Source organism: Bos indicus, chromosome 27, assembly GCF_029378745.1.
Source record: "Bos indicus isolate NIAB-ARS_2022 breed Sahiwal x Tharparkar chromosome 27, NIAB-ARS_B.indTharparkar_mat_pri_1.0, whole genome shotgun sequence".
Classification (NCBI taxonomy): Eukaryota; Metazoa; Chordata; class Mammalia; order Artiodactyla; family Bovidae; genus Bos; species Bos indicus.
Window position 1 is genome coordinate 13030217 of NC_091786.1, and position 14822 is coordinate 13045038.

A 14822-nucleotide genomic window follows, 5' to 3' on the forward strand; every position below is an offset into this window, starting at 1 on the left:
CTTAAAGACTGTATTTAAAATAAGAACATTATGATGAAAGTTGTCTTCTTTCCTTCCTGAATATGGTCTCATAATCTTTTCTGCTCTGAGTCTATCTTTCCCAATATGAGTAGCTGCAAGGATGATTAAGTACCCCTGCAGAGAAAGTTGAGTGTGAAAATAGTTCAAAGATAAATTAAATGACAGTTCTACAGGTCTTTCTGCTTGTTTTTATTTTTTAGGGCTCTGTCATCAAGCAATAGGCATTAGTCTTTCTAGCTGGTGGGTGGTTTGTAAAACTAGATAAACTGTTTGGAACATAAATATTATTCTAAATTAAGGTTGGATTCATTAGATCAATAATACAATAATGATCTAAATAAATAAACTCATTCTTTTCTGCTTCAAATATGATTTTTAAATAATTTGGTGAAATTTTCTACTTTTTTGAAGTTGGGAAAGTGTTTTAGCATTTATTGGCTTAAGTTTCTGCTCCTGAGGATTAAGTGTGCTAGTAACTATCTCACTGCACACCTCTGCTGACCTCAAGCCAAGAAGGCATGGCCCTCCCTTGTGTGCCAAACCACCCTGAGTTTACCCTCAAGAGAAAATTTAGCACAGAGATAGTCATCCTCCTTGTGTGTCTACTAGATTGTATGTTACAGAAGCCAGCAACAGATGCCCCTTCAATATCATATTCCCAGAAACTAGCAAAATGCATGTTATGACACAGAGAAGAAAATCAATCAATATTTATTAAACAAAAGAATTACCTAGGCAGGGCACAAAGTTAATATATGATTAACTATAAGAATGTATATGTAGGTGTTTGTTTATAGAAACAGTGCATTAAATTCATTAATGCACAACTACAAAAGTTTAACCAGTATTAAAAATACACTATGGCACCCCACTCCAGTACTCTTGCCTGGAAAATCCCATGGACGGAGGAGCCTGGTGCGCTGCAGTCCATGGGGTCGCTAAGAGTCGGCCACAACTGAGCGACTTCCCTTTCACTTTTCACCTTCATGCATTGGAGAAGGAAATGGCAACCCACTCCAGTGTTCTCGCCTGGAGAATCCCAGGGACGGGGGAGCCTGGGGGGCTGCCGTCTATGGGGTTGCACAGTCGGACACAACTGAAGCGACTTAGCAGCAGCATACAAATATAAGGATCCTTTGGGATAAGAATCGAAGCTGTGGATGTTTTGCTTTGTTTTCGGATTTGAGGTTTTATTTTGTTTTTTGGTTATGGTTATCAATTTTCACTTCAGAACCAAGCATAGAATCCTCCACATTTCATATCTTCCCAAAAAAGTGTCCCTGTTGTTGTTTGGTAATCACTGTCGTTGATGTTTAGTCACTAAGCTGCGACTGGCTCTTTTTGCAACCACATAGACTGCAGCCTGAAAGGCTCCTCTGTCCATGGGATTTCGCAGGCAAATATGGTATGGGTTGCTGTTTCCTTCTCCAGGGCCCCTTCCCAACCCAGGAATCGAACCCAGGTCTCCTATAATGGCAGACAGATCCTTTACCACTGAGCCACCAGGGTTAGCCTTGGTAATTGTTGTTGCTTAGTCACTCAGTCGTGTCTGATTGTTTGTAGCCCCATGGAGTGTAGCCCTCCAGGCTCCTCCGTCCATGGGATTCTCCAAGCAAGAATAATAGAGTGCGTTGCCATTTCCAACTCCAGGTGATCTTCCCAACCCAGGGACCAAACCCGTGTCTCCTATATCTCCTGTATTAGCAGGCAGATTCTTTACCACTGCACCACCAGGGAAGCCCCTGGTGATAATCATACACTAAACTAAAAACAAACGTCTCTTCTTCAAAGAAGACTTTCCTTGAGTCTTCATCTAAATTGTTCCCCGGGGTACTCACTCCTGATCCTAATGGGTTTTGTCTTGGCTCTTATCTTATCACCCTTGGTAATGATGAGAATTTGTATCTGTTGAGCACCGATCTTTCTCACTGAATGACTAGTTCCCCAAGGTGGGGACAGACTCTGTGTTAATAACCCCAAGGTCCAGCTTCTGAGACAGTCCCTGTTACAACAGGAGCTGCTCAATACCTTTGAAAAAAGAAAGCAGAGAAGATAAGGGAGAGAACAACAAGGGAGAGAGAAAGGAATAAAATAAGTGCTTAATTTTAAGTTCAGTTAATAATAAATCCAAGCAACAAAGGGCATCCAGCTTTTTTAGTACATCACCTGTATGTCAACCTCCTCTCATGATTTTCTTCTTCCTTTTCTCTCTTTTCATGTGTTAGTGTGGGTAACTTACATACCATGAAAAAGTGGAAAGAAAAAAAATTAATACATATTACAGATTTTGTATCCTTGGTAATATATTCTCATGTGAAATAATCCAAACAGAATTGCTTAAAAGGCTTCAGAATTTTAAATATATGGAATTTGTGTAGGTAATAGATGTGAGCCCCATACAACTTAAACTGGCACTGAAACTGTCTGTATAAAGTAGGCATTAAGAATAATAAATGCCTAGCTCCTAAAAATGCAAAAACAAAAATAAAAGCTATTGCTTATATCCTTTAAACTGGAATCTTGGACTTTATATTGCAAAAGCAAATAAGAAGTATCAAATAAAGTTCAAGGGCAAGTTATGCAAATGGAAAATTAATGGCTTTATTTTTCTCTGTGTTAAGCATCATTTCCTAAACATTTGAAGAAAAGTGTGTATTTAAACCACAGTTAGATTTATTTTTGACATATTTTTTAAAGAAAAATAGGGATTAAAATGCAATTTGTGTATATTCTTGTACTTAATATTTTTCCCATCTATTTAGCATTAATGTAGGGAAAGCTATTCTTTTAGAAAATGTCAAAAAGAACAAATTACTCAAAATGGTACTGTTGATTATAAGTAGGCTGTTTTGCCTTATTCTAATGTAATGAATTCTGTCAATAACAGGACATATTTTTTCCCAATTTTTCAAGATAATTTTAGTGACTCATGATTGAAAAAAAAAAAACTGAAGGATAAGGAGAAAGCAATCTCAATGGAAAATATTTCAGTACCCTTATATACCAGCTAGCTATTTCTCGAGGGCAATTTTAAATCTAAGTCAAGTCACAAATGGATTGAGACTGGTGATCTCACTCTCCCCTTTGGAAAACTATGCATATCACAAAATCGCTATACATTTTGACATAGTTGGCAGCCGTTGCTTGAAATAGGCCCTGAATCAACTGAGCATGGAAACTCAATTTGCCTGGGGATATACTGGCCTTTAAATAAAGAGAGTTGTTATCAACTTCTGATAGAACAATGGAGAAATCTCCCAGCATCTATAATTTTGTGTATACTGTAACTATAACAGACAGCCTTGGTTTCAAGTCATCAACTGCTCATAAAATGATTACATATACTTTTTAGGCTAGAAGTATAATAAATGGGCTTTTAAGCTGACTTGAACACATATTTTTTCTTTAAGAGTACTGATTTCATTAAATATTTTCTTTTATTTCTCCCAGAAGGTTATTTTGGCGTTATCTCTCCAGCAACCCTGGTCATGCAGAATACCCCTGCTGATCACAGAGCTCTGTGACAGCCTTTGCATATTGCTAATGGTAACAGCCCATACATGAATAGATGACTTTGGATGCTTGATTTAGCCCAGGGGTGCAAAGGGCCTGCTTAGAGAGGTATGATGAAGCTACTTAGGAACAGTGAGACCCAAATTAGGAATAAGTAAATGTGTAACCAATTATCCATGGGCACATATTACCTTAAAATAATTGGAACCACTGTGTCCATTGCTCAAAGCTGCCTGATGTTTGCTGTCAACTTCTATCCTTGCTTCTGTGCTGGCACTGAGCAAAATCCAGAAGAGGTAAAGCACCACCAGGTGTGTAAGCCAGACATCCATGGGAATATACGACTTATTTTCAGCACATTAAAAAAAAAAAATTTTAGTTGGAGGATAATTGCTTTATGATGATGTGTTAGCTTCTGCCACTGTTGTTGTTCAGTCACTAAGTTGTGTCCCACTCTTTATGACCTCACTCTTTACTCACTCTTTACGACACTAAGTTGTGTCCCACTCTTTACGACCTCACTCTTTACGACACTAAGTTGTGTCCCACTCTTTACTGACCTCTTTACGACAGACTTCCCTATCCTTTACTATCTCCCAGAGTTTGCTCAGATTCATGGTCCACTGAGTCGATCTCATCCTCTGTCATCCCCTTCTCTTCCTGCCCTCAATCTTTCCCAGCATCAGGGTCTTTTTGAATAAGTCAGCTCTTTGCAGCAGGTGGCCAAAGTATTGGAGTTTTAGCTACAGTCCTTCCAATGAATATTCTGGGTTGATTTCCTTTAGAATTGACTAGTTTGGTCTCCTTGCTGTCCAAGAGACTCTCAAGAGTCTTCTCCAACACCGCAGTTCAAAAGCATCAATTCTTTGGCACTCAGCTTTCTTTATAGTCTAACTCTCACATCCATACATGACTTACAGAAAGCATCAATTCTTTGGCACTCAGTCTTCTTTATGGTCCAGCTCTCACATTCGTACATGACTACTGTAAAAACCATAGCTTTGACTAGATGGACCTTTGTCAGCAAAGGTCTGCTTTTTAATACACCATGTAGGTTTGTCATAGCTTTCCTTCCAAGGAACAAGCATCTTTTAATTTCATGGCTGCAGTCACTATTTGCAGTGATTTTGGAGCTGAAGAAAATAAAACCTGTCACTGTTTCCGTTGCTTCCCCATCTATTTGCCATAATCAGCCACAAGTACACGTATGTCCCCTCCCTCCTGAACCTCTGCCCACCCCCATCCCATCTCACTCCTTTAGGCTGTCACAGAGCACAGTGTATTTTATTATTTTTACCATTTATTGGATCATTGCACTCAAATTTGGATGGAGAAAAAAGAATTAGTTTTTCAAGTTTTCAAACAATTTTTTTTTAATTGTTTTTCAGGTATTTGAACCATTATTTTCTAAAAAAAAAATCTTATTTTCTCCAGGATTTTCTTTTTTTAAATCCATTATTTGGGATATTTCAAAAGATTGGTTCATACAACTTTGAAAGAGTAAAAATCTTGCTTGTTCCATTCTTGGCTTCCTGCTGATATATTAAATGATGACCTATGAATATTGGTGTGGAAAGATAAAATTTAAACTTTAAGCCAAAATCCTTATTTAAAAAAAAAAAAATTAAAGCCCAGAACAGATTAAGAGAGAGACAGTGAGATTGAGGAAGAGAATAAAAAGGAAGAAATAGGGAGAGAGCAGTGGAGGTGGAAGTGGAGATAAATGAGGAATTTGGAGTTAACAGATACACACTACTGTGTATAAAATAGGTAAACAGTAAGGTCCTACTGTTCAGCACAGGGAAGTATATTCAGTATCTTTTAATAACCTAAAATATAAAAGAACCTGAATATATATATATATATATATATATATATATATATGCATAACTGAATCCCCTTGCCGTACACTTAAGACCAACACTACATTGTAATTAACTATACTCCAATACAAAAAGTAAGAATAAAAGGAAGAAAGATACTAGTTTACTGACATGGTCAGAGTATAATTTTCACGATAACTATATTATCACTCAGTTTAGACGCAGGTTAAACTATATTAAGGTGGTACTCCAATCTATATATATATATATATATATAGCTAACATAAATTAGACACAAGCAAGGCACCTAAAATACTCATACTGTATTTTAAGTTATTCTAATTGCCTCTCCCACTCTAATTTTAATGCATCCAAATCGTTTTAATCATATAAATGAAGTTTGAAAATGTCAGCCAAAATCTGAATTCCAGAATTTTCTTAACAGCAGATAATTGAGTAAATACTTGTAAGATGGGTAAGCAGAGCTGATGCCCCTACTCTTTATACTGTGACTTTGTATCCGCCTTAACTACATTATGCGATCACATCCAATAGGTGGCAGCCTGTTGAGTGATTGGGGATTGTTGTATGTGTTCCTTATAGTGGACAGCATGCAGGAAAGTCTGTTCCCCAACTGAAGGGATTAAGGAAAGGAATGTTGTTTAGATAAAATAAGTTGTATCCATGCCAAACAATATCCAGCTGTATAGCCTAAGAGCCCATTATCTTACATGTGATAAAACAAACCAGCCTAAGTTGTATAGCATGATAGCCTTTAAACACACACACACACACACACACACACACACACACACACACACAAAACTAGCTGCTTGCTCTCTACCTTCAACATAAAGCTTACAGTCACAGCTAACGGTATAGAAGATACTCAAAAGATGCTTAAAATAAGAGGCACTTTTTTTCTTGCCAGGTTTTTAGCATCTCAAAATTCAAATGCCAGTGTTCAAATACCAATTTCCTGATCAACCCGTAGACTAAAGGAAATGAAATAAAACCAAATAAATGGTATGTACAGATTTTTAAATGAATCTACACCTATCTATGGAGTGATTAGTGATTTTCTTTGATATTGAACTGTAATGTTTACTCCAATGAGTGCATTTCTACCTTTTTTTCTACCTTTTTAATCTCAACCCTTGATTTCAAATGTATCTCAAGACTTTCCAGACAGGGAACTTTATTTTATTGAATGCTTCAACGTGGATTGTGAGCTGGTTTCTTTGAACACGTTTTAGAATCGATTTCTTCTGAAGATACAGCATATTACCACTGTAGCAAGAGAAATAATCAGATTTGGCCATACCAGTTGTACGAGAGCTGTCTCAAACAGACGGGGAGCTCAATTCTTCAATAGCTCTAAACAAATAAAATTCTAAACAATGCTATATTTCAGGAAGACAAGTAATACATTAAAATAAATCAATGACTAGTTGAATATAAAGAAGATTCTAATTGCATGTTTTGTTTTCTGAACTTCCCTCTTGCTCTCATTCTCTCTCTCTCTCTTAGTCTGTTGTATAATCCTTTAGAGCCAGTGCCTGCATAAGGCAATATTTTTTGTTGTTAAATTTCAAAGCTGAATTTGTTCAGAACAAAGAAAGCTGTTTTTAAACTTTCATGTCATCAAGTTCCCCTTCTAGAGGGTGTATGGACACTGCAGGCCAAATGTGGCTCTGGTTCCCTAAGACAATATAACAATTGGAATTCAGAGAGAATTGGAATTTTTGCATGTAAAAAGAGTACGTTTGCCTCATAGCTTCAGTCAACAAGTTCTGAATGTGTATGGCTCAAAGTAAGTCCTTCAATCAACTGTGTATATTAAATCTGACTCTGTCTTCCAAGGCCCCTGGCAGTGGGCAGAACACAAAGATGAAAGGCTTGGTTAGAAGAGATAATTAAAACTTAATGGGTGCTTGTTGTATGAGTAGGTGCAAAGAAAAATGATCACTTTAGGTATTCACAAGGAATTTATAAAGAGTTCTGTGTGTCATGAGTAATTCATTTTGGATCGTTAACACTAGGAAGATGACCCCTAAAAGACACGGGTCAATGCTAAATGCCTCACTCTCTCTTCTGTTATGTTTTATAGGGTGTTTTACAGTCAATGTAAGAGAAAAACACTACATCTAAGACAGCCAGGGAAAATCCAAGAGCTCTGACCTCTAGAAATTTTGTATTGAATTGATTCAGATTAAAGCAATGACCTTTTGACTTCATGATGTCTCTCCTAAAAGGCCTCCAAAGATTGAAGGGTAGGATATGTACCTTGGGTTGGGGGTGGGGGGATAGACTGATGAGACTGATTAGGGCCTTTGGCCAGATGGTTTCAGGAAACCGAAGTCTCTCTTGCCTTAAGTGGTGGCCACAGAGGCATTTGCTCTGTGGCACCCGGCCACAGTCTCTCAGGAAATGATGGAGTCACCAGCAAGTAAGACATGGACTTGGGCTGTCAGAAAGATGAGGACTAGTTTTGCAAAGCTTTCAGAACCTCCATCTCCGGTAAGCTGCAGTATCTACCCTGTGGCAGCAACTTTTGTGTGTGTGTCAGATGACTCTAGCTTGAATGGCTTTTTCATACACATTCTGTTTGAAGAGCAGTCTTGCTGTGTTCTTTCCTTTTGTCATTCATGTGTCTGTACAGGACTGTAGCCCTGCTTTCTCCCAATGCCTCCCATCCCTCCTTGATTCTGTTCTTCCTTTCATCATCTCTCCCCAAAGCCCCCCCAGCACTCTAAGTTTCTTAATGTGGCTAGGAAAAAAAATAAAAAGCATCATTCAGATACCAAATTGTGATTATGTAGATGGAGTTAGTTTCTCCTTCTCTATCTGATGTTATTTGTTTATTGCACACACTGCTGAATATTATCAACATATGAGGCAGGAACTCAACTAGAAAACATGCATTTGCCACAGGTGAGAGAGTAAACACAGATACAAGGGCAAACATCGCAGAAAACAAACATGATAATTAAAATGGAAAGGCAAAGAGGATGTGGAATAAGATTTACCTTGATTGGTTGAGTTTGAGGAGTCTCTGGAAAGCAAGACCTCTTTCATAAAAGAGTTCAATGTGGTGTTTATATAAATGGCCTTTGTTTTTGTTTTTGTTTTTCTTGACAGTCTGAAGTCTATAAGCCAATGCATACGAAGAGGTGTTAGAAGATTTATAGTCAGAGCATAAAGTTAAGAGTAAAATTCTCAAACTTAAAAAGCTTACCTCTTCTGTTAAATATTTTAAATATTTCCTGATACAATTTGGTTTTTTAAAAATGTAATTATGAAACTATGAAAATAAATTCACTTACAAAGGTAGAAACAGGTCATAATCATTGCTTGCAGTTGGAGTAAAAAGTGAAATGTAGTTTTTACTAAAAAAGAGAAAAAAGCAATCACAGAAGTCACCTTCTGATCACTTGATCCTTTGTCTTCCCTCTTCTCTCCATGGATAAGAGGCCCCAGGACTTCTTACTTAGAGGGGTGGGTACTTTGAACGAGACGATAAAAGGCATGAATGTTTTAAAGTTTATTATAGACATTCTCAGGTATAAACAAAAGTAGTGAGTACATTTTGCCCATCTCATTTCATTTATTCCCTCTGCATTATTTGTTATGTAGTTATTGCTAAAGAACTTCAAAGCAAGTAATCCCATCCACATATACTTTTAAATAAAGTATTAAGGACTTATCATTTGTTTGTTTTTATAATACCACCATGCCATTATCACACCTCACACAAAATACATGCCTAATATCAGCTAACATTCAGTCCATAGTGAAATGTATCTAATAGTCTCAAAAATGTTTCTACTATAGTTTAAGTCAGGATCCAAACAAAAGTTAAGCGGTTTTGTTCTTCTCTGTCTTGCATATCCTATAATAATCTCCTTCCCTTTTATTTGTTGGTGAGATCCAAAACCTTTTTTTAAAGGCAAGAAATCCATACAGATGCTGCTACATAATCTCTATGGCATCTGGTCCCTTGTCTCTGTGATGCTAAGACTGATTGGTGGGTTCAGGTATTATCTGCCTTGTTGTCGTTCAGTGCTAAGTCTGGTCCCTCCCTTTTAAAGTTCCCTGTCCTTTCACCTAAAGTCTTAGCATCCTGAAACCATCATTGCCTAGAAATATTATTCCCCGAGGGGTGACAGAATGGTGTCCTTTTGAATCTATCAGTCTTTTTCACTAAAATACCTCATGTCAATTTGACTGTAAACCAACACAGACTACAGTTACTCTTTCTCCCAAATGAAGGCAGAGACCTCATGAGGGGTCATAGCACACAATCATCAGAAGGGTTGAGACCAGATGTTACGGAGAGTGAGTTAGGCAAGGGGATTTCTTCAATAGATACCAAAAATGATCTCTGTGTCATTCAATTTTGGGTGGTAGGGACAGGAAAAAAATGATTCCCCAGTCATGAGTCTGTCGTCTAGACAGTGGGCAGAGGGCCATGTGGTGGGGTTTTTTTACATAATATTAAAAAGCTGTGGGCCAAGCCTTTCACAGCTCTTCTCTGTTTGATTCTCTCAGAAGGCCCCAGCTGACGTTGAGCAGAGTTCTCACTTTACACAAAAGTCAAGCAGGCAGAGCCTGAAAAATCCATCAAGATTTTACTTGATGTCTTCTGTCTTGTCCAAATCGAGCTGATCCAGGAGACTAAAAAGGGAACTGAAATAAGGTTGTCTCTCAAAAGGCTGGAGGGCAAAGGGAAGGTCCTCCAAAGAATTAGTAAATGCTCAGAGAAGGAAATGCCCATTACAGACATAATTTGAAGGCATTGTGAACCCACACGAACCTCATCCCTGAGAAAATAAAAACAAGTCCATTTTTGAAAGGTGCATCTTCTCCACAAAGGTGAGGAAATTGACTCTCAGTCCCACTGTGCCTGGAGACACAAAAGTGGAAGAGCGTTATTTTGAGCTGACTGAGGGAGGCTCTTCTCTGACCCACCTGTGTCACCTCTTTGACTATTTGAGGAACACAGAATTGTTTCTCTGGCTCCTGCAGAACTGACTGTGAAGACTGAATTTCTTTCTTCTCTCTCCCTCCCTCCCTCCCTCCGTCATTTCTTCTCCTCCAGCTCATGTTCCCTTGCCATACCAACTTTTTTTTTTTTTTTTTTAAGGATTGTGGTTTTTCTTAAAGATATTTTTTTGATGTGGACCATTTTTCAGAAAATCTTTATTGAATTTGTTACAATACTGCTTCTGTTTTTTTATGCTTGTGGTTTCTTTTGGCCACGAGGCATATGGTATCTTAGCTCCCAGATCAGAGATCCAACTCACACCCCCCCTGCCTTGAAAAGCAAAGTCTTAACCACTGGGCTGCCAAAGAAGTCCCCACACCAACCGTTTTAAAATGTTTTTAATGCAGCTGTTTCAGTAGCAGACACTTGGGATGAAAAGCTTCCTTCCATACCTGGTTTGTCCAGTAGTTACAATTACAGAGGCAATTTGGATATTTGGGCATACCATGCTCTTCCTAACTTTGGGATCTCACTTGAGATACTAGAAGCATAGCAACAGGCAGCATAGGCTTTGGAAACAGGAAGAGTGAGTTTTCAATACAGGTCCAGCCGGCCACCTGCCAGTCATGGACCTTACCCAGTTTCCTTTTCTATAAGATTGAGGTGATAATATTTGCTTTTCGGGGTGATTGTGGGGGCTCTCAATACTGTATATGCTGTACCTAGAGCAGTGCCTAGAGTGTGGAGGATACGCAACAGATGTTAGTTTCTGACATTCAGTCTCTAAGTCGTGTCCAACTCTTAGTTTTTCCATAGATATCAGTTACTATTACTTTTAGAGAATGTTCCATTTATAGAACCAATTAAAAACCTATCAAGTTTCTTTTCACCATAAAGAAAATCTAATCTTTAAATGGGACCCTCTGCCTTCTCCATGCTCACTTTCCAGGAATACAGGCATCTGCCTGTTCATCATCCCTTTTCCTGCTGCCTTGGACCCTGTCACACGCTCATGACTTCTCCCTAAGAGGAATAAGACAGCCAGGTTAAATTCTCCTGCAATATAGCACAAAGGCAAACCTGAGAAACACTTCATTGCTGCTCCGTAAATAAGGGGAGGTAGCACTCTGCCTCGGTAAAGGTGATGGCACCCCACTCAAGTACTCTTGCCTGGAAAATCCCATGGACGGAGAAGCCTAGTAGGCTGCAGTCCATGGGGTCGTGAAGAGGAGGACATGACTGAGCGACTTCACTTTCACTTTTCATTTTCATGCACTGGAGAAGGAAGTGGCAACCCACTCCAGTGTTCTTGCCTGGAGAATCCCAGGGAAGGGGGAGCCTGGTGGGCTGCCATCTATGGGGTCGCACAGAGTCGGACATGACTGAGGCGACTTAGCAGCAGCAGCACCTACTCAGAGGTGTTGAAAAGCCTAAGCCTGCTCAACTCTGGACTAAGACCATCATGATTTAACCATTTTAGGCTGCCAGCCTGCCTGAGTCCTAGCATGTCCCTTGATGTAAGTGGAATTTTGCCTTCTTTTAAAGCCCAGATTCATCCTTTCCAAAGACAGGGACTCTACCTTATCCTCTCCTGTCCCTTCACGAGGACTGGGATTCTGCTCCTTAGCGCTAGTCCCTTGATTTGTGCCTTGCTACATACTGACAGATTCCATTCAGGCCCCGGTATTCTGGGTACCAGAGGACCACTCTGGTCCTTCTGCCTCTCAGGCCGTAAGAATGGTTGGAGGATATCCAGCCACCTCACCCCCATCGTGTGTTTGTTCACTTAGATGGAGACCTCTTGCTGCCATACTTTGGAGAGATCTCTCCTGGGCTAAAATGTCCTTTGGCACCTATCTGCAAGTAAAAGTGGTTGCCCAGAGCCTGCGCCACCCTCTTGGCTGGCAAGTACCAGGCTTGGCCCTCCCCAGTAGGTCCTGTCCAATCATACCTGGGTTTGTCTTGGCTATTGCCACAGGTTAAGGTCAAGTTGAGGTATGGTAGATACCTCTAATGGAGAAGGAAATGGCAGCCCACTCCAGTGCTCTTGCCTGGAGAATCCCACGGACGGGGGAGCCTGGTGGGCTGCCGTCTATGGGGTCGCACAGAGTCAGACACGACTGAAGTGACTTAGCAACAGCAGCAGCAGCAGTAGATACCTCTAAGTTAGGAATCTCTTAATCCAAGAAGGCTCCTCTGCCAATGGCAAGAAGCAAAGACAGAGCATCTCTCTTTCCTTTCTTCTTCGCTTTGCTTCAAGTATTTTTATCTTGGCTTATGCAACAAAAGCTCAGTGATGAAAAACATCTAGACTGTTAATAGTGCAGTTTAACCAAAAAGAAAACCACAGATAATACAGAAATTATGTTTTAATGAAAGGAAAAATGGCTAATAATCACACCACCCAGAGGTAATCTGAAGTTACTACTACAGAATAATTTTTTTCAATTCATCAAGTGTAAAATTTCAGATATGTATAATGATAAGTCCTAGAATCTGCTGTATAACTTTGTGCCTATAGTTAAGAATACTGTAATTATATACACTTACAAATTTGTTAAGAGGGTAGATCTCCTGATAACTATTCTTACTGCAATTTAAAAAAAAGTTTAGAATCATTACATACACACACAACACAAACACACACACACACATGCATATATATTTCTTTATAAAACTTGATATTAACTTATATATTTCTAACTTCAAAACAAGGAATAAGTTACACATCCAGAAAATCCATTACACCTATTTTTCCTCTGCTAATATTATAAGCATTGGCTAAAATTGATATTTATTGATAATTTCTTGGAAACTATACCTTGATTACTAATAAAAATCAGCAAATTCCTTTATGTTTTCTAACAATTCTTGCTAATATTTGATTCTTTGAAAGCTCTCATAGTTAAGGTTGGAAAATTCTGGTTTACTCCTTTCTATGTCATATGACCTGAGTCAAATTATTTAATGGTTCTGAGTTGCTCTTTAAAATTGGGATGTTGATATATATTGACCACTAACATAGTAGTATAAGGTGGTTTTATCAGTCTTTCTCAACTTCTTGCTTGGTAAAACGCATGACATATGACATTTTTTTCATGTATGACACATACCATGAGGATTAGCAATAATAGCTATCTTGTCACTCTCATATAAGACTTTAGAATGCAAATAAATTCAGGATACTTAGGTATGTACAATAAGTAATATTTTCTGTTAAATCGACCAGTGTTTCACAACAAAGATATTGTGATCTATTGTGCTAAAATACACAATGAATTTGTAAGCACCAAACAAAATAAGGTGCTATTATTTCAGTAACTACATTAAAATGGAAGGTCTATTTCTCACTTTGCAGAAATCTCACCCAGGTGGGTAAACATTTTGCAAGTTTGAATACCACCTGACAAGAAACAATTAAGAAATTCAGTGCTTAATTTGTTAATTTGTTACCTGATTTAAATGAAAGATAAATTAAGCTGTGTTCTTAATTTATTAGCAAGATTCAAGTAAACAAGTTTTAGAGAAATAAATAGAATTGAGCTTCTTTGTGCCTGATTTTAATTATAAAATAACTTTCAAAAACAGCTCTTCATTTGTTCCACTTAGAATAATTTCAGAAAGCATATCTCTGAGTTACAATTGATAGCTTTCAGTTAACACCTTTATCTCAAACACTTGCTTATTATAATAACAAAGTAATATTCTTCTAGACATCTATTCTGACTCTCTTTGATTCTAAAATCTAAATTACCAATAGTCATTTAAATAATAATGAGCATTAAAATGTGTGTATAAATAATTGCTATATGTAAGACTTCCAATATATGTAAAACCAAATTATAATGAATGGGAATGCATGTCACTGTCTGTGGCATATTTATTAGAAGGCTACACAACAGTATAATTAAGCTTTTGAACTACCTAAAATTATTTTCATCATTGCTCACCTTAGAATTTTTTGACAGAAACTTTATCCCAACTATCAAGATAAAAGGAAAAAAAAAATACCCTTTTGTCTATCATCTTAAAAATTTCACTTCCTAGGGTTCAAACCAAAAGATAATGCATCTGCTTAACATCAAGCAGTTTTTAGAACTCTCCTTGAGAATTTTTTTCCACCATCAGTGATTCGTAACCACCTCCTTTATGTGGTCGTATGATATATCTTTTAAAGTCTACATTTTAAAGTTATTTCAGGGGCCCACTTAATCAGAGTCACAGAGGCCCTGTGGGTTGCCTTTATCTGCTCCCCACTTGCATTTTGTCTCAGCATTTCTAGGCCTTGTGTGCTGCTGGCAGCTCAAATCATGGTTTGCCAGCATGCCTCTGACCAAAAGAATAACTCTGGGTTTGCTCCATGCCATGGTACTTGGAGAATTTAAAGTAAATAAAAATAAATTCTATTTTTTGTTAGCTACAAATACATACCTTACAAGAAATGCTTAAAAAAAAATGGGCTGGTGAGGTGAGGTATT

At 38.1% G+C, this 14822-nt stretch overlaps 1 protein-coding gene across 6 annotated transcripts in view; it reads left to right on the forward strand.

The window, feature by feature from the left end:
• TENM3 (teneurin transmembrane protein 3) overlaps window positions 1-14822 on the forward strand; it is a 2742616-nt gene that overhangs the window by 1956411 nt on the left and 771383 nt on the right. The window contains exon 9 of one of the 6 annotated variants that reach the window (XM_070781691.1): window positions 6289-6383. The exons of the other annotated variants lie outside the window; for them this stretch is intronic. The gene's annotated coding sequence lies outside the window, so the exon portion shown is untranslated. The remainder of the gene's footprint in view (window positions 1-6288; window positions 6384-14822) is intronic. 6 annotated transcript variants of the gene reach the window in all.